The sequence below is a fragment of the Ranitomeya variabilis genome, chromosome 4 (assembly GCF_051348905.1).
Source record: "Ranitomeya variabilis isolate aRanVar5 chromosome 4, aRanVar5.hap1, whole genome shotgun sequence".
Classification (NCBI taxonomy): domain Eukaryota; kingdom Metazoa; phylum Chordata; class Amphibia; order Anura; family Dendrobatidae; genus Ranitomeya; species Ranitomeya variabilis.
The window spans coordinates 603832605-603852673 of record NC_135235.1 but is presented as its reverse complement, the minus strand read 5'-3'; the positions used below and the strand labels follow the sequence as shown (position 1 = coordinate 603852673).

Below are 20069 nucleotides of genomic sequence, written 5' to 3'. Positions count from 1 at the left end.
GCCTCCCGCTCCGGTGTTGGTTGAGGGTGAATTGGAGTACGTTGTGGAGAAGATCTTGGACTCCCGTGTTTCCAGACGGAAACTTCAGTATCTGGTCAAGTGGAAGGGCTACGGTCAGGAGGATAATTCTTGGGTGACAGCCTCTGATGTTCATGCCTCTGATTTGGTCCGTGCCTTTCATAGGGCTCATCCTGATCGCCCTGGTGGTTCTTGTGAGGGTTCGGTGCTCCCTCCTTGAGGGGGGGGTACTGTTGTGAATTTGGTTTTTGGGCTCCCCCGGTGGTCGCTGGTGGTACTGGACTTGTGTGCTTCACTTTCTCTGTTCACCTGTTTTCATCAGGATGTGGGAGTATCCTATTTAGCCTTGCTGCTCAGTTATTCTAGTGCCGGCCATCAATGTAACCAGAACCTTTCTGTTGCATGTTCCTGCTTCTAGACTACTATCAGCTAAGTTGGACTCTTAGTCCTAAGTTTGTTTGCATTTTTGTTCCAGTTCACAGTTATGTTATGTTTCTGTAGCTGGAAGCTCTTGTGGGCCGAAATTACCACTCCAGTGTCATGAGTTGACACATGAGTCTTAAAGTAATTTCTGGATGGTATTTTAATAGGGTTTTCAGCTGACCGTGAAGTTCCCTTTTGTATCTTCTTACTATCTAGTAAGCGGACCTCGCTTTGCTGAACCTACCTTCATATTGCGTATGTCTTTTCCTCTGAACTCACCGTCAATATATGTGGGGGGCTTCTGTCTCCTTTTTGGGGGAATTTCCCTAGAGGTAAGCCAGGTCTGTTTTTTCCTCTATTAGGGTTAGTTAGTTCTCCGGCTGGCGCTGGGCGTCTAGGGATAAAACATAGGCACGTCACCCGGCCACTGTTAGTTGTGTGGTAGGTTTAGCTCACGGTCAGCTCGAGATTCCATCACCCAAGAGCTAGTCTGTTATTTAAGTTCTCTGACGTTCCCTTGCCATTGGGAACCATGACAGCTAGGCCTCTGTCAGGATCCCACCCCTGACAGGGACCGCCCTGAATCTTCCCCTGCAACACCCTCTGCCACAGGATGTTGCCTGGTTCCAACCCAGTCAGCTTTCTGTCTAACTTCCTATCTAACCCCCAGTTTTACCAGATTGTGAGGAGTGGCCTAATACATAGCGCCCTTAGCTGCCCCTGGAGGCCAGACTATGAAGTGTATTGGTGTCTGTGATACCTGGTCAGGTGAACTCCTTCAGTGCCATCAGACGTACCATCACTCCCCTTAGCGGCGGAGCGATGATTTTGCAACGACCAGGTCTCTGGGGCGCTGCAGTTTTTTTCTACAAAATTTAACAACTGAATGAACATCCTCCAAGGCCTGTGATTCCATAATTTTTGCCAGGGGTTGTATATATATCTATAGAAAGATGGAGAAATAAATGCAGTTCTGCCGTATTGGCACTAAGCCAAATTCAGATGGCAAGTTAGACCTGTGTACATTAGTGGCGACTCGTGAAGGGAAGAGTCATGTTAAACAATGTAAAAAGCTTATGAAGTTGTGTGGAATGCCAGAAGGGGGGAGGTTACAGCCACTGGAGTGGAAGATTGTCTTGAAAGGAAGAAAAGGTATCCTAGAAGATAATGGATTGTTGTCTACTGCTAGGACATAGGAAAGAGTCTCTGAAAGTCTGTATAGAGAAAATTGGGTAGAAGAGGAAAGGAATAAAAAGGGTAGAGTTTTGAGTTATGTGTATTACAAAAATATATCCTGTGAGCGGGTACCACCGTATAACGGTGGCCCAGAGCCATGTGCTAACTCTGGCAGCAGCCATTTTGTGGATGGGCCATGAGCTAATTCTGATGGCAGCCAATTTATGGATGGCAAATGTGTTAATTCTAAAAGCAGCCATTTTGTGGATAGCAAAAGTGTTAATTCTAACAGCGGCCATTTTGTGGATGGCAAATGTAATTCTGGCAGCAGCCATTTTGTGGATGGCAAAAGTGTTAATTGTAACGGCGGCCATTTTGTGGATGGCAAAAGTGTTAACGCTAACGGAGGCCATTTTGTGGATGGCAAATGTAATTCTAACGGCGGCCATTTTGTGGATGGCAAAAGTGTTAATTCTAACGGCGGCCATAGTATGGATGGCAAAAGTGTTAATTCTAACGGCGGCCATTTTGTGGATGGCAAATGTAATTCTGGCAGCAGCCATTTTGTGGATGGCAAAAGTGTTAATTTTAACGGCAGCCATTTTGTGGATGGCAAATGTAATTCTGGCGGCAGCTATTTTGTGGATGGCAAAAGTGTTAATTCTAACGGCGGCCATTTTGTGGATGGCAAAAGTGTTAATTCTGGCAGCGGCCATTTTGTGGATGGCAAAAGTGTTAATTCTGGCGGCGGCCATTTTGTGGATGGCAAAAGTATTAATTCTAATGGCGGCCATTTTGTGGATGGGAAATGTAAATTTGAAGGCGGCCATTTTGTGGATGGCAAATGTAATTCTAACTGTGGCCATTTTGTGGATGGCAAATGTAATTCTGGCGGCGGCCATTTTGTGGACGGCAAATGTGCTGCTCCTGGTGGTGAACATCTTAGTCTAAGGCTACACACCACATCACCAAATCCTTGTTACCCTTTAATGACCACCAATGGCCAATATTATATTCCTTCGGGAAGTGAACAGGCTTTACCCATGTTTCCCGTCTCAGTGGTTTCCAATGGGGCACGGACCCTTTCCCCTATCACTCCTGTCGTGAATCCAGCAATCCCCCCACCTGGATTGTCCCCGTCACAGACCCTTTCTACTGTCACTTCCACTGCCAATTTAGCAGCACACAGGGGAGGGAATGTTGGCAACCTATTTTTGAAAAAGAACTTCCTGAGGGACCCTTGTTAGTGGTCGGAAAGGGTGACATAACAACAATGGAGACAGATGCTATTGTTAATGCTGCCAATTCTCGGTTAGAGCACAACGGAGGTGTAGCTAGAGCTATAGTGGAAGCAGGAGGGGCGACTATTCAAGCTGACAGTCAAATCATTGTTGAGTCACGTGGTCAGATAGCTGTTGGGGACATAGCGGTGACTAAATCTGGCAATCTTCCGTGTAGAATGATCATACACACTGTGACCCCTACTTTTGACCCTATACATCCAGACGTTAGTGCTCAACAACTCCGGGCAGCAATAACTCGCATTTTAGAGTATGCGAATATTAGTGAGCAGATTGAGACCTTGACAATTCCTGCCATTGGTGTTGGCATTTTCGGTTTCTCTGTCCATGCATGTACAAGGGAAATCGTTGGAATTATATAAATAAGTGTAGCCCCCCAAGCATTTGCTGACTCTCCGAAATCAGGTTAATAAGTTATGAGGACAGGTCTGTTAAAGCTTTTAAGACTGCCTGCGTCACCTGGACCCCACACCATAATACTGGAGCTGCCCAAATAGAGCCCCTCATTCCAGGACTGTTACCTCCTCCTGCTCCTCATACACAAGGGATTAAATCTGTACTCCCGTTGCCATCTCTACTCCCGCCTCAGGTGCCACCACCAACAGTGCCAATGCTTATGTCTGAGGAGCCCACCCTTTATGTCAAGTTTACACCCCAGCAAGCTGCTACTCTGTTGAACCAAGTTCCAGATCCAGAAAAACAGCTGACGCCTTTCTACAGAAGCATGCTTCAAATCCAAAGTAATTACCCAGCCACGTGGCAAGATCTCATTTCCCTGGCAAATCTTAAAACAGGCGATGCATATTAGCCTGTTATGGAAATCGCATTCAATGATGCCTCACTTGCCAGTGACACTACATGGGACTCTGGTGTTGGGTTCTGCCAACAACTTAAGACATGGGCCTCTGATGAGTTGGCTGACCTATCACATATTGTCGCCAATGGATTCCAGATGCCTCCAAGCTGATGCAGCCATTGTACGATGACCTCAAGACGTCAGCATCTCCACTATGTCCCAAATCCGTGGAAGATTTCTACGCTCTTAAACAGGCCATACAGTCTGCACCAGCTCTTGGAATCCCAAATTCTGATATCATCTTAAGACATTCGGTTCTCTTAATGGCTCCACACAACATAAAAGCTATTTTTGAAACCTAAACGTCTGTCGCTGCAGCGTCATATGAGACTTCAATGTTCCCTCTTGGTCTGGATAATGTCACTCTTGTCCGCTGCACCATCCTCAACCCGTCCATGCTTCTTCCTCTTTCCAGGGGTATGTGAATGATGATGCTGATGCTCTCGGTGAAGATGCCTCTACACACTCAGAGGATCATGACTGTCTCGAACAAATGCAGGAAGAAGCAGCCTCCAAGAAAAACGTGTCTGAAGACCCATTCCCACATGCTGACCTGACGTTCTTCACTGATGGTTCCAGATTTGCCGATGAAACAGGAAGATTCCATACGGGATATGCCGTGGTTACACATGACCAGGTCATCTCAGCTGGATCCCTACCACCGCACATGTCTGCACAAGAAGCGGAACTTAAGGCTTTGACGTTGGCTTGTCAGGAAGCGACGGAGAAGGTGGTCAACATCTACATGGATTCAAGATATGCCTTCGGAGTGGCTCATGACTTTGGCAGTATCTGGGCAGCCAGATGATACCTAACGTCCAGTGGAACTCCTGTAAAACATGCTGCTACCATATAAGAACTTGTGGCCGCTCTAGATCTACCTTTGGAGGTTGCAGTGATCAAGATCAAAGCTCACGGGAGATTGGATTCTCCAGAAGCAAGGGGGAACTTCTTTGCTGACAAAACAGCAAAAACCTATGCTGCGGATCCATTTGGGAAAGAGAAAGCAGCGGTGTACGTGTCACAAGACACTGAAGAAGGGCCTAAAGGCTGTCTTATGAGCATTATCCATCTACATCAAGACAAGATATCAGATGATAAAAAGAAGTCATGGCAAGGAGGAGGAGCTAAAAAGGATGAAGATGGAGTCTGGAGGATGAACAAAAAGGTCTGTCTATCCCATAATCTGTACCCCTCGGTGACAGAATGGGCACACGGTATCACCCACAGAGGCAAGAATCAGATGAATGACCTGATTTGGAAGACTTATATGGCACCTGGGATCTCTACTGTCACCCAAAAATATTGCAAGTCCTGCATTGTGTGTGCAACATGCAATCCAGCACCGCCTCAGAAAGTTACTCAGAAACATTTGGCTAAACCACTCTATCCCTTTCAGAGAATTCAGATTGATCACATTCAAATGCCAAAAGTAGGGAAGTACGAGTATGTACTGGTAGTGACTGACATGTTCTCAGGATGGCCCGAAGCCTATCCAGTAACAAACATGACTGCCAGAGTGACTGTTAAGAGACTGATGACTGAAGTAGTATGCAGATATGGGATCCCAGAGGTAATTGAGAGTGACCAAGGACCTGCGCTCACTGCAGCACTGACTAAGGAACTATGGACATTGGTGGGCGCTGATTTGGGTTTACATACTCCATATCACCCCCAGAGCAGTGGGAAAGTAGAAAGATTGAATGGCACCTTGAAAAATAAAATACTGAAAGCCAGTCAGGAGGTCAGACTTCCTTGGACAGATATTTTGCGCATTGCCTTATACTCAGTCAGAAACACTCCAAGGGGTCCCACTAAACTCACACCATACGAGATTCTTTTTGGGGGTCTCCAAGGTTGGGTCAATATTTTCCACAACAGCTAGCCTTAGGAAGTGATACTCTTGTAAATTATGTAATTGTCCTTACTAAAGAACTGTCAGTAACACATGTACAAGTTTTATCATCCATTACAGATCCAGATTCCAGTGAAGGTACCCATACTTTGCAACCTGGTGACTACGTGCTGGTAAAGAAGTTAATCAGAAAGACATCTCTGGAGTTGGGATTTTAGGCTCCCTACCAAGTGCTCTTGACTACTCCTACTTCGGTCAGGGTTGCTGAGAGCCTCCTGGATCCATCTCTCACACTGTAAACTTGTTAGACAGTTAGGGACAGAGTAGGATCTGACCTGCTTGTCAAAGTCCAGCTACAAAGGGAGGTTTTCCACAAGGGAAAACTTGTCTCAAACTGGTGAAAACTCCAATTCCCCCCTCCCGGGGAGACGGTCGGATCTAGGATGTGTACATCAGGGTGAGTCACATGTGTATTTTATGTAACCACGGTGGGATCAAGATAAAAAAAAAGGGTTAATAAAGTATTCAGGGGGGACTGTTGAGGAGAGCCATAAGATCAAATACTTATTTAACCTCAAGACATAAGAGATTGAGAGAAGTGACCCATAACGTGTATTGTTTAACCTTACTTAAGCTTTCTCAGATCAAAGTGAGACACTAAAGATGGCTGCCATTTCCTGTTTCACACAGAAACAGAGGCTGTCGTAGCGACGATTGTCCATATCTTGTCCATAGACACATTGGTTAAATATTAATTTTCATTTTTCTGTTTAGTATTACTAATAGTCTAACCAATGTTTTTCATTAGTTATTGTTACATTTCCTGTTTCAGCACAGCATGGGCTGCTATCCAAGATAACGCCCACCCTGATGACCTCATGGATCCACCCACAGTGACGCCCACCTTGATGACCTCATGGACCAACCCACCCTGATGACCTCATGGATCCGCCCACGGACTTGCTCATTGCCCAACCCACTAACCAATGGAATACATACGATCACTCCCATCTCAGAGCTAACCGAGCCCCCTTACAGGGGTTACATAAACCTGTGTTCTGATTAAATAAAGGACCCTTGGAGTTGAGCCATAGATTGATCAAGGAGAGTTTACATCTGACTGTGTCTGTCTGGTGTATTTCTTTAGTGCGCACCTGATCAATATGCATTAGGCCAGGAGTAGGCAACTAGAGTGAACATTTCTTATTGTTCAACCTAACAGGAGTGCAGAAAAAAATGGGTTAAAGGGAACCTGTCACCCCCAAAATCAAAGGTGAGCTAAGCCCACCAGCATCAGGGGCTTATCTACAGCATTCTGTAATGCTATAGATAAGTGCAGCGCCCCAGAGTCCTGGTCGTTGCAGTACTGTCGCTCTGCCACTAAGGGGAGTGATGGTACGTCTGATGGCACTAAAGGAGTTCACCTGACCAGGTATCACAGTCACACACTACACTTCACACTCCGGCCACCAGGGGGAGCAAAGGGTTCTATGTATTAGGCCACTCCTCACACTCTGGTTAAAACTGGGGGTTGGATAGGAAGTTAGGGAGAAGCTGACTGGGTTTTGCCCAGGTAACACCTAGTGAGAGAAGAGGTTGCTTGGGAAGATCCAGGAGGGTCCCTGTCAGGGGTGGGATCCTGGCAGAGGCCTAGCAAAAAGGACAGATCGTTACGGAGCCGCGCCTACACTTCATTGCGGCGGCATCTTAAGAAAGGACACGAAGCGAAGTATATTGTGGAGAAGTGAGAAACGAGATCACAGCACAAAGGCGATAGAACCAGTAGCAGTCGTGCCCCGAGATCGGCAACATCCTACTGAGGCGCGTAGCCGGTGGCCAGAACGCCGAGGAAGTATTGGGCTCTACGCATTACTTCAAACCAACGGCAGGGCAGTTAATTTTAGGTTGGCTGCCTCACCTAAATCACCTAATGAAGACAACGGAGGCAATTGTGGGAGAGGGGCGTCTCTAGGGTCCCTATAAAATAACTCCAGGCCTACCCCGTCATACAGGTGCGTCCTATCCATATCATCTGGGGGACGGAGAGAAAGAACAGAAACGTACACGACAGTTGTGAGGACTATCCCGTGGTGCTCAGCGGGGAAGTACTACAACACACAGGCGCTAGTAGGTAGGCACTGATTTCCACCTGCAAAGGGAACTCTGGATGTGCCTTCGGACCGGCCGGTCTCAGCCAGCCCTGTTAGCAGTGCTCTGGATTACGGATGCCGAAGCCTTCAGTAAAGAGGTAAAGAGACAGCAACCCTGTGTCCTCGTTATTTACTGCGACCTACACCACCACCTACACTTTTTATTGGGCGCCCCTTAGCAGGACCACGGACCGGGTCGGGCCACCGTGACATCCTCAGAACCGAGAGACCCAGATTCGAGTACCCCGTCGTCCTGCGTTTGGGGGCCGCTCCATAAGCCCCCGATGTATCCTGAAAGATGAGAAAAAGAGGTTAGATTATACTCACCCAGGGGCGGTCCCGGTACGATGGGCGACACGGTCCTGTCATGGGCCTCCCATCTTCTTACGATGACGTCCTCTTCTAGTATTCACACTGCGGCTCCGGCGCAGGTGTACTTTGTCTGCCCTGTTGAGGGCAGAGCAAAGTACTGCAGTGCGCAGGCGCCGGGCCTCTCTGACCTTTCCCGGTGCCTGCGCACTGCAGTACTTTGCTCTGCCCTCAAAAGAGCAGACAAAGTACGCCTGCGCCAGAGCTGCAGTGTGAAGGCAAGAAGAGGACGTCATCTGATGAAGATAGGAGGCCCCAAACCGGACCGCGACGCCCATCGGACCATAACCGGACCGGGACCTCTTTTTCTCATCTTTCAGGATACATTGCGGGGTTATCTACAGCATTACAGAATGTTGTAGATAAGCCCCTGATGCTGGTGGGCTTAGCTCACCTTCGATTTTGGGGGTGACAGGTTCCCTTGAAGTTGAGTAGGGCTATTCACAAATTTGAAATTTACCCCTTATGCCTGCTCCATTCATTCTAAATAGGACTGCCAGAGATCGCTAAGTGCTGTGGTCAGCTGGTCTCTGGCATTCCCATATGAACGGAACGGCAGAGCACATATTTGACCATTGTTTCATTCATATGGTAGGGCTCCAGTTCTTGGGATCGGTGGTGGTCTCAGATATCAGACCCCAATAGAATAGATTGGGACCTTATCCCCATTCACATGGTAGAGCCCCAGTTCTTGGGATCGGTGGTGGTCTCAGATATCAGACCTCATAGATTGGGACATTATCTCCATTCACATTGTAGAGCCCCTGTTCTCGAGATGCATTGGCTATGGAGGGACTATGGTCCCAGTCGCTGAGGGTCTAATATCTGGGACCACCACTGAGAATAGAGACGTGGTCTAATATGTGCCCTATTGTTACATTCATTATTATGGGAGAGCAGCTGACCGTGGAGCACAGCTACTGTATCTCTGGAGGTTCCATGTAAAATATATAGAGCGAAAATGTACATGATTGACCACCACTCCATTCACACGGGGGCTTCCAAGTCCTAGTTCTTGGGATCAGTGGAGGTCCCAGAAGTCAGCCCTCCAATGATTGGTAAGTTATACCCTAAACTATATATAGGGGTAATGTTTAAAGTTGAGAATACTTCTTTAAAGAGTATGTCATAAATGTCTGATGGATGTAGGTACTTCCAATGGGAGAATGGGGTCACGTATGATGGCACCCAGTGTCAACTATGAGAGCCGAACCCCAAGGCTGAACTAAGATCTGAACTCCCATAGAAGTCAGAGAGGTGCGGATGGCCTCCCATGGCTCCACTCATGGTGATGCCAGATGGGGTCCTATTTCCGTCCAAAAATACAACCTCTATAATGAAGAAACCTGCCATAAACTGTGTTCCAAATTATTATGCAAATTGGATTTAAGTGTCATAAAGATTTAATTGTTTTGTTTTTCAAATAAACTCGTGGATGGTATTGTGTCTCAGGGCTCAATGGATCACTGAAATCAATCTTAAACATATGTGATAATTAGTTTTCCAGGTGATTCTAATTAAAGGAAAACTACTTAAAAATGACACATTATTAGGCAGGCCACAGGTTTCAAGCAATATGGGAAATAAAAAGGATCTCTCTGCTGCTGAAAAGCGTTAAATAGTGCACATAGAAAACACTAGATATTTCACAAAACTTAAGAGTGATCATCATACTGTGAAGAGATTTGTGACTGAAACAGAGCACAGACAGAGTTCATGCAGATAAAGGTATAATGAGGAAGGTTTCTGCCAGACAAATTCATTGGATTAAGAGAGCAGCTGCCAAAATACCATTACAAAGCTGCAAACAGTTATTTGAAGCTGCTGGTGCCTCTGGAGTCCCTCGAGCCTCAAGGTGTAGGATCCTTCAAAGGCTTGTTGTGGGCCCAGACATATGCAGCGCCCCAGGGTCCTGATTATTGCAGTAATGTAATTTTCCTCTAGGGGGGAGTGATCTTACGTTTGGAGGCAAAGACAGACAACTGAATCCAGGTATCACAAACATGCAACACATTTCGCACTCCAGGCCACCAGAGGAAGCTCTGGTCCTACTTACTAGGGCACTCCTCACACTTAGGTAAAACTGGTTGCCTGGGGAGGAAGTTAGTTAATTGCTGGCTGAGCTTCGCTCAGTTAGTTGGTCACTGACAGGGGTGGGATCCTGTCAGAGGTCGAGACAGAAGGAACACGGAGCTGTGCCTGCCCTGTCATGATTCCCCAATGGCATGGGAACATCAGAAACACAAAATAACAGACTAGCCCTCGGGTGATGGAAACTCAAGCTGACCGTGACCTAAATCTACCACACAACTAACAGTAGCCAGGAAGCATTCCTACGGCTGCCTAGATGCCATGCGCCAGCCGGAGAACTAACTACGCCTGGAAGAGGAAGGAACAGACCTGGCTTACCTCTAGTGAAATTCCCCAAAGATGATAGTAGCCTCCACATATATTAACGGTGAGTTCAGAGGAAAAGACATACACAGTATGAAGGTAGATTTAGCAAAGCGAGGTCCACTTACTAGATAGAGGAAGGATACAAAAGAGGACTTCACGGTCAGCTGAAAAACCCTTTCAAAAACCCATCCTGAAATTACTTTAAGACTCCTGTGTCAACTCATGACACAGGAGTGGCAATTTCAGTCCACAAGAGCTTCCAGTAACAGGAAATGACAAACTGTGAACTGGACAAAAAACACAAAACAAAAAGGACAAGAGTCCACTTAGCTGATCAGCAGACTGGTAGCAGGAACATGCAACTGAAAGACTCAGGTTACAATGATGACCGGCAAGGAAGTGACTGGAGAGCAAGGCTAAATAGGGAACTCCCAAAACTGATGGAAGCAGGTGAGCTGAGGCAGAAAAGAACACACAAGTCTCCAGTACCACCAGCCACCACTAGGGGAGCCCAAAAAGCGGATCACAACAGTACCCCCCCCTTAAGGAGGGGGCACCGAACCCTCACAAGAACCGCCAGGGCGACCTGGATGAGCCCTATGAAATGCACAAACCAAATCCGAGGCATGAACATCAGAGGCAGTTACCCAAGAATTATCTTCCTGACCATAGCCCTTCCATTTAACCAGATACTGGAGTCTCCGCCTGGAAATACGGGAGTCCAAGATCTTCTCTATAACGTACTCCAATTCACCCTCAACCAGCACAGGAGCAGGAGGCTCAGCAGAAGGAACCACCGGCACCTCGTATCTCCGCAACAACGACCGATGGAACACATTATGGATAGCGAAAGATGCCGGGAGGTCCAAACGAAAGGAAACAGGGTTAATAATCTCCAAAATCCTATAGGGACCGATGAACCAAGGCTTAAATTTAGGAGAAGAAACTCTCATTGGGACAAAACGGGAAGACAACCACACCAAGTCCCCAACACGAAGACGAGGACCAACCCGACGCTGGCGGTTAGCAAACCGCGGAGTCCTCTCCTGGGACAAATTCAAATTGTCCACCACTTGTTCCCAAATCCGATACAACCGATCCACCACAGCATCTACTCCAGGACAATCCGAAGACTCCGCCTGACCAGAAGAAAAACGGGGATGAAACCCCGAATTGCAAAAGAAAGGGGAAACCAAAGTGGCCGAACTAGCCCGATTATTAAGAGCAAACTCCACCAACGGCAAAAAGGCAACCCAATCATCCTGATCCGCAGACACAAAACACCTCAAATACGTCTCCAAAGTCTGATTAGTTCGCTCCGTCTGGCCATTAGTCTGAGGATGGAAGGCAGACGAAAAAGACAAATCAATGCCCAACCTGGTACAGAATGCCCGCCAAAATCTAGAAACGAACTGGGTACCCCTATCAGAAACGATATTTTCAGGAATACCATGCAAGCGAACCACATTTTGAAAAAACAAAGGAACCAACTCAGACGAGGAAGGCAACTTCGGCAATGGCACCAAATGAACCATCTTAGAAAAACGGTCACACACCACCCGGATAACAGACATCCTCTGAGAGACAGGAAGATCAGAAATAAAGTCCATCGAGATGTGCGTCCAAGGCCTCTTCGGAATAGGCAAGGGCAACAACAACCCGCTAGCCCTAGAACAACAAGGCTTGGCCCGAGCACACACATCACAAGACTGCACAAAAACACGCACATCTCGAGACAGAGATGGCCACCAGAAGGATCTAGCCACCAAATCCCTGGTACCAAAAATTCCAGGATGACCCGCCAGCGTAGAAGAATGAACCTCCGAGATGACTCTACTGGTCCAATCATCAGGAACAAACAATCTACCAGGTGGGCAGCGATCAGGTCTATCCGCCTGAAACTCTTGCAAAGCACGTCGCAGATCTGGGGAAATAGCGGATAATATCACCCCATCCTTAAGGATACCTGTAGGTTCCGAATCACCAGGGGAATCAGGCTCAAAACTCCTAGAAAGGGCATCTGCCTTCACATTCTTAGAACCTGGTAGATATGAGACCACAAAATTAAACCGAGAGAAAAACAACGACCAGCGCGCCTGTCTAGGATTCAGGCGCCTGGCAGACTCAAGATAAATCAGATTCTTGTGATCAGTCAAAACCACCACCTGATGTCTAGCACCCTCAAGCCAATGACGCCACTCCTCAAATGCCCACTTCATGGCCAAAAGCTACCGATTACCGACATCATAATTTCTTTCGGCGGCAGAAAATTTTCGAGAAAAGAACGCACAAGGTCTCATCACTGAGCAATCGGAACTTTTCTGCGACAAAAACCGCCCCCGCTCCGATCTCGGAAGCATCGACCTCAACCTGAAAGGGGAGAGAGACATCAGGCTGGCGCAACACAGGGGCAGACGAAAAGCGGCGCTTAAGTTCCCGAAAGGCCTCCACAGCGGCAGAGGACCAATTGGCAACATCAGCACCCTTCTTAGTCAAATCCGTAAGAGGCTTAGCAACACCAGAAAAAAACAGTTATAAATCGACGATAAAAATTAGCAAAGCCCAAGAACTTCTGAAGACCCTTTAGAGAAGTAGGCTGCGTCCAGTCACAAATAGCCCGAACCTTGACAGGGTCCATCTCTACAGAAGAAGGGGAAAAAATGTACCCTAAAAAGGAAATCTTTTGAACCCCAAAAACGCACTTAGAACCCTTTACACACAGAGAATTCTCCCGCAAGACCTGAAAAACCCTCCTGACCTGCTGAACATGAGACTCCCAGTCCTCAGAAAAAATCAAAATATCGTCCAAATACACAATCATAAATTTATCAAGATATTCACGGAAAATATCATGCATAAAGGACTGAAAAACTGAAGGTGCATTAGAAAGGCCGAAAGGCATTACTAAATACTCAAAGTGGCCCTCAGGCGTATTAAATGCGGTTTTCCACTCATCCCCTTGCTTAATTCGCACCAAATTATACGCCCCACGGAGATCAATCTTGGAGAACCACTTAGCCCCCCCTTATGCGAGCAAACAAATCAGTAAGCAGCGGCAACGGATACTGATATTTGACAGTAATTTTATTCAGGAGTCGATAATCAATACAAGGCCTCAGCGAGCCATCCTTTTTAGAGACAAAGAAAAACCCAGCTCCTAAAGGTGATGAAAAAGGACGAATATGTCCCTTTTCCAGGGACTCCTTAACATACTCTCGCATGGCAGCATGCTCAGGTACAGATAGGTTAAACAAACGACCCTTTGGAAATTTACTGCCTGGAATCAGATCTATGGCGCAATCACACTCTCTGTGGGGAGGGAGAGAACCAATTTTAGGCTCTTCAAAAATATCCCCAAAATCCGACAAAAATGCCGGAACCTCAGAGGGAATAGATGACGAGATAGAAACCAAAGGTATGTCCCCATGAGCCCCCCGACATCCCCAGCTTAACACAGACATAGTTTTCCAGTCCAGTACTGGGTTATGAGATTGCAACCATGGTAATCCAAGCACTAACACATCATGTAAATTATGCAACACGAGGAAGCGAATCATCTCCTGATGGTCTGGAGTCATACGCATAGTCACTTGCGTCCAGAACTGTGGTCTATTACAAGCCAGAGGTGTAGAATCAATACCCTTCAGAGGTATAGGAACTTCCAGAGGCTACAAATCAAACCCACAGCGCCTGGCGAAGGACCAATCCATGAGACTCAGAGCGGCGCCAGAGTCCACATAGGCATCCACGGTAATAACTGATAATGAACAAATCAGAGTTACAGACAGAAGAAATTTAGACTGTAAAGTGCCAATAGAAACAGACTTGTCAACCTTCCTAGTACGTTTAGAGCATGCTGAAATAACATGCGCGGAATCACCACAGTAGAAGCACAAGCCATTTTTGCGCCTATAATTCTGCCGCTCGCTTCTTGACAGAATTCTGTCACATTGCATTTTCTCTGGCGTCCCTTCAGAAGATACCGCCAAATGGTGCACGGGTTTGCGCTCCCGCAAACGCCGATCAATCTGAATCGCCATTGTGATGGACTCATTCAGACCTGTGGGCGTAGGAAACCCCACCATGACATCCTTAACGGCATCAGAAAGGCCTTCTCTGAAAATTGCCGCTAGGGCACACTCATTCCACTGAGTAAGCACAGACCATTTACGAAATTTTTGGCAGTATATCTCAGCTTCATCTTGCCCTTGAGACAGGGCTATTAAAGCTTTTTCAGCTTGAATCTCCAAATTAGGTTCCTCATACAGCAACCCTAAAGCCAGAAAAAACGCATCCACATTGAGCAACGCAGGATCCCCTGGTGTCAATGAAAATGCCCAATTTTGAGGGTCACCTCGCAGCAAAGAAATCACAATCTTAGCCTGCTGAACAGGATCTCCAGAGGAGTGAGGTCTGAGAGAAAGGAATAATTTACAATTACATTTGAAATTCTGAAACCGAGATCTATCTCCGGAAAATACCTCTGGTGTAGGAATCTTAGGTTCAGAAATAGGGGTACGTATAACATAATCTTGTAAATTCTGAACCTTCGTAGCAAGATTATTTAAACCTGCAGCCAAACTCTGAGAGTCCATCCTTAAACCGGAGAGATCAGAGCCATTCAAGGATTAGAAGGAGAGAAAGGCAAGGCTGTAAATAGAGCAGAAATACAACTGAGCCAACTAAGTAGCAAACATGTAAGGGAAAAAAAAAAAAAAAAATCTACAGACTTCTTTTACTCTCCTTTCTTCTGCCAATTACTTTAACAGTGGCCGGTCATACTGTCATGATTCCCCAATGGCATGGGAACATCAGAAACACAAAATAACAGACTAGCCCTCGGGTGATGGAAACTCATGCTGACCGTGACCTAAATCTACCACACAACTAACAGTAGCCAGGAAGCATTCCTACGGCTGCCTAGATGCCATGCGCCAGCCGGAGAACTAACTACGCCTGGAAGAGGAAGGAACAGACCTGGCTTACCTCTAGTGAAATTCCCCAAAGATGATAGTAGCCCCCACATATATTAACGGTGAGTTCAGAGGAAAAGACATACACAGTATGAAGGTAGATTTAGCAAAGCGAGGTCCACTTACTAGATAGAGGAAGGATACAAAAGAGGACTTCACGGTCAGCTGAAAAACCCTTTCAAAAACCCATCCTGAAATTACTTTAAGACTCCTGTGTCAACTCATGACACAGGAGTGGCAATTTCAGTCCACAAGAGCTTCCAGTAACAGGAAATGACAAACTGTGAACTGGACAAAAAATACAAAACAAAAAGGACAAGAGTCCACTTAGCTGATCAGCAGACTGGTAGCAGGAACATGCAACTGAAAGACTCAGGTTACAATGATGACCGGCAAGGAAGTGACTGGAGAGCAAGGCTAAATAGGGAACTCCCAAAACTGATGGAAGCAGGTGAGCTGAGGCAGAAAAGAACACACAAGTCTCCAGTACCACCAGCCACCACTAGGGGAGCCCAAAAAGCGGATCACAACACTGCCCTAAGTGCGGCAGCTTCTAGAGACACTGAAGGAGAACTGTATTGTAGAGAGGGTGAAATAAGTCGTAGCAAAGGAGTGGATATCAGAGGAGTTCTGCCCTACACAGGCTGCCTCCTTCTGAGGTGCAGGATCCCGGTAGCCAGAACACCGAGGGACCAACAGTCCTTTATGCCTTGCTCCAGAGACCGGTAGGACAGCTAATTTCACGTTACCTGCCCGCCCTACACCCAGGAGGCAAGGTGGCACCGCTTAGAGGCTGGGGCATGATAGAGTCCATGTAAAACGCCTCAAGCCACCGGTCATACGGGTTTGTCCTATCCATCTGGGGGACAGAGAGAGAAACATAACATCTACAACATCTGTGAGGACCTTATGAGACACTTAGCAGTAAGGTACTACAACACCACGGTGCTAGAGGAAGGCTACTGATTTCTACCTTGACAAGGAGACTCTGGATTTGCCTCCAAACCGGCCGGACTCTGTCTGCCCTGTGGTCTGGTACCCTGGACTGCGGATGCTGAAGCCTTCAGTAAAAGGTAAAGAGACTGCAACCTTGTGTCCTCGTTCTTCACTGTGCCTCTCACCATCCACCATCTACACACTGGGAAACCCTGGGGACATACTTCACCTGTGGGAAGGTATACCATCTAGCTGCCATAACATCACCCCAGCGGACCCCTTAAAGCAGCGTCAGTCACCCTGACCGAATACCACAGGTGGCGTCATGAACATTTCCCCTTTAAAGACCTTTCCCTTTTACACGGACGTCCCAGGGCCATGGACCGGGTCAGCCACCGTGACATCCCCCTGTGAACCGAAGGACCCGGTACCGAGTACCCCACTGCCCTGACGGGGCGATTCAATCTTGGCGTCACGAACAGGATCTACTTAAGCCTGAAAATCGGGTCATGTGTGCCTAGAGACTGTGCCAGAATTGTGCTTGAATTGTGATTTACTAAAGGACCGTGTATTGCAAAAGACCGCCAAAATTCCCACCAAAACCGGCACCATTACAACGCCACGAGGAGCGCAGGAGGAGGGCGTGCTGTTATGACCTGGTGGTTACAGAGCGGTACTGAGATGACCTGGTGGGAAAAACCAATCATGGACAAACTTAGAGGAGGTAGCAGCTCCACAGACAGTAATCACTGATATGACCTAGTGAATACGGAGCAGCACTGAAATGACCTGGTGGGTAAAACAAATAATGTACTAGCTCTGAGGAGGTGGTAACTCTACTGACCGCAATCCCTACTCCTAACACCAACACTAGAAATAGCCGTGGAGTGTACCTAACTCTGCCTAGACGCCTCTACACAGCCTAAGAACTAGCTACCCCTGAAGATGGAAACGGAAAACTATCTCGCCTCAGAGAAACCCCCAAAGGAAGACAGCCCCCCACAAATATTGACGGTGAGTGGAGAGGGAAATGACAAACTCAGAAATGAAACTAGATTTTTTAGCAAAGGAGGCCAATACTATCTAAATAGACAGAGATAGGAAAGGCTACTGTGCGGTCAGTATAAAAACTAAATGTCCACGCAGAGTTTACAAAAAATAACCACCACACCGACTCACGGTGTGGAGGGGCAAATCTGCGACCCCAGAGCTTCCAACTAGCCGGAATATTTCATAATGACAAGCTGGACAAAAGAGACAAAATTAAACTGAACAGAAGGTCATAAGCAGGGAAACACCCAAAAACTAGCAGACTTATCTTAAGCTGAAAATGGACTGGCCAACAGAGAACTTCCAGGAAAGGACTGAATCCACAGGAAAAAACATTGACAGCTGGCATCCACTACAGCCAAAAGCCCAGTTAAATAACAAAGGCCAGGGAACCGATTAGTGAACGCAGCTGCTAAGTTCCACTTGAAACCACCAGAGGGAGCCCAAGAGCATAACTCCCAAAAATACCATTCGCAACCACAGGATGGAGCCCAAGAACATAATTCACAACAGGGTGCCATCTTGGGCGTGAACTAACTGAGAGCGCGAAAAATAATGGCCGCCCAGTCCAAATATTACTGTACCATGCGGACATGTCCATCAGCAACAGAGATCCGCCTCCTGATCCTGAATGGCAGAAGAAAGAGAAAGAAGAAGCTCCGCCCACGAAGGAGAGAGCGGGAAAGGGATGAGGACCCAGCAAGAAGGAACATGGAGGACAAGATGGTGAGCGGCCAGGACTCGGAGCGTGAGGTGGAAGCCGAGGACTCCCCCCAGCTACCAGGATGGAAGCCACAATGAGCCGTCACCAGAGGTCCTGGAGTTCCTGAAAGCGAAGGTGGAAGAGCTCAGCGACCAACTCCTGCGGACGCAGCTGAGCACTGTGGCCGGGTGGAAGAAGACCTTCATCGGGAGTCTTACCAGACGTCCGTTGGCAGCCTCGTCTGTACCGGAGGAAGAAAGAAGTTCCGGCGCTCCAAAGCCAGAAAGCAAGGTCCTGCCGGAAAGCGAGATGCTGCAAACAGAGATGACAACGCCGCAGCACAAGGCCCTGCAATCAGCGTTCCAGACCCTAGCGGAGACAGAGCAGACCGGCACCAGAGGGACCGCATCTGAAGCAGGTATGAAGAACGACCCTGCCCCGGTGTCCGACCCCACTCCAGCGACTGCTCGTGCCACTGCTCGTGCCACTGCTACTGACCCCGCTCCAGTGACTGATCTTACCGCGGACACCGACTGGGCCACGCTGCAGATCAAAGAGTCACTGATAGGCACGCTCCCAAAACCACTGACCGAAAAATCTGTGGGAACTCAGACTCCCATCCAGAGCGTGGATGCGCTCTATGTGGTACCTGGTAGCCGCCCACCTCCACAAGGGGCTACCATGGACAATGCCACAGCTAAAGTAAAGCATTTGAACATGATTGTGGAGCGCCCCCAGACGCAGGGCCGCGGGGTACTCGGTATCGGGCCTCTCGGTCTCAGTTCTGGGGTTGTCACGGTGGCTAGACCCGGTCCGTGACCCTGCTAAGGGGCGTCCAATGAAAGTTGGGATAATGGTGCGTGGTGTAGGTCGCGGTGAATAACGAGGACACAGGGTTGCAGTCTCTTTACCTCTTTACTGAAGGCTTCAGGATCCGCACTTCAGAGCACTGTTAACAGGGCTGGCTGAGACCGGCCGGTCCGAAGGCACATCCAGAGTTCCCTTTGCAGGTGGAAATCAGTGTCTACCTTCTAGCGCCTGTGTGTTGTAGTACTTCCCTGCTGAGCCCCACGGGATAGTCCTCACAACTGTCGTGTCTATTTCGGTTCTTTCTCTCTCTGTCCCCCAGATGATATGGATAGGATGCACCCGTATGACGGGGTAGGCCTGGAGCTATTTTATAGGGACCCTAGGGACGCCCCTCTCCCACAGTTTGCCTCCGTTGTCTTCGTTAGGTGTAATGGTGAGACAGCCAACCTATGGTTAACTGCCCGGCCGTAGTCTAAAGTAATGCGTGGAGTCTCTTACTTTCTCGGCGTTCTGGCCACCGGCTACGCGCCTCAGAAGGATGTTGCTGATCTTGGGGCACGACTCCTTCTGGTATTATCTCCTTTTTGCTGTATTTCCGTTCCTCACTTCTTCACAATAAACCTCGCTTCTTGTCCTTTCTTAGGAGTCTGCCGCTATAAGGCACAGGCACAACTCCGTAACGATCTTGTCTCTTTCTAGGACTCTGCCAGGATCCCACCCCTGACAGGTCCTCTCTCTAGCTCTTCCCAGCTACTTTCTCCTCAACTTCCTGTCCAACCCCCAGTTTTACCAGAGCGTGAGGAGTGGCCTACTAGATAGAACCACTCCCCCTGGTGGCCGGAGTGTGAAGTGTAGTGTGTGTGTGTGTGATACCTGGTCAGGTGAACTCCTTTAGTGCAATCAGACGTAACATCACTCCCCCTTAGTGGCAGAGAGACATTACTGCAACGACCAGGACTCTGGGGCTCTGCACTCCCCCCCGGTTAAATCCAGTACTCACGGACTGGGAAAACAAGAACAACAATACATGTTAACAGAAAACACATAAAATT

The 20069-nt window shown here is 47.8% G+C and overlaps 1 long non-coding RNA gene across 1 annotated transcript in view; it reads left to right on the top strand.

Moving 5' to 3' along the window:
- The window catches only part of LOC143766000 (uncharacterized), an 84882-nt gene extending 77780 nt beyond the window's left edge, over positions 1 to 7102 (top strand). The window contains exon 4 of the long non-coding RNA XR_013213497.1: positions 6462 to 7102. This is a non-coding gene — a long non-coding RNA (uncharacterized LOC143766000). The remainder of the gene's footprint in view (positions 1 to 6461) is intronic.
- The last annotated feature ends 12967 nt before the right edge of the window (positions 7103 to 20069 follow it).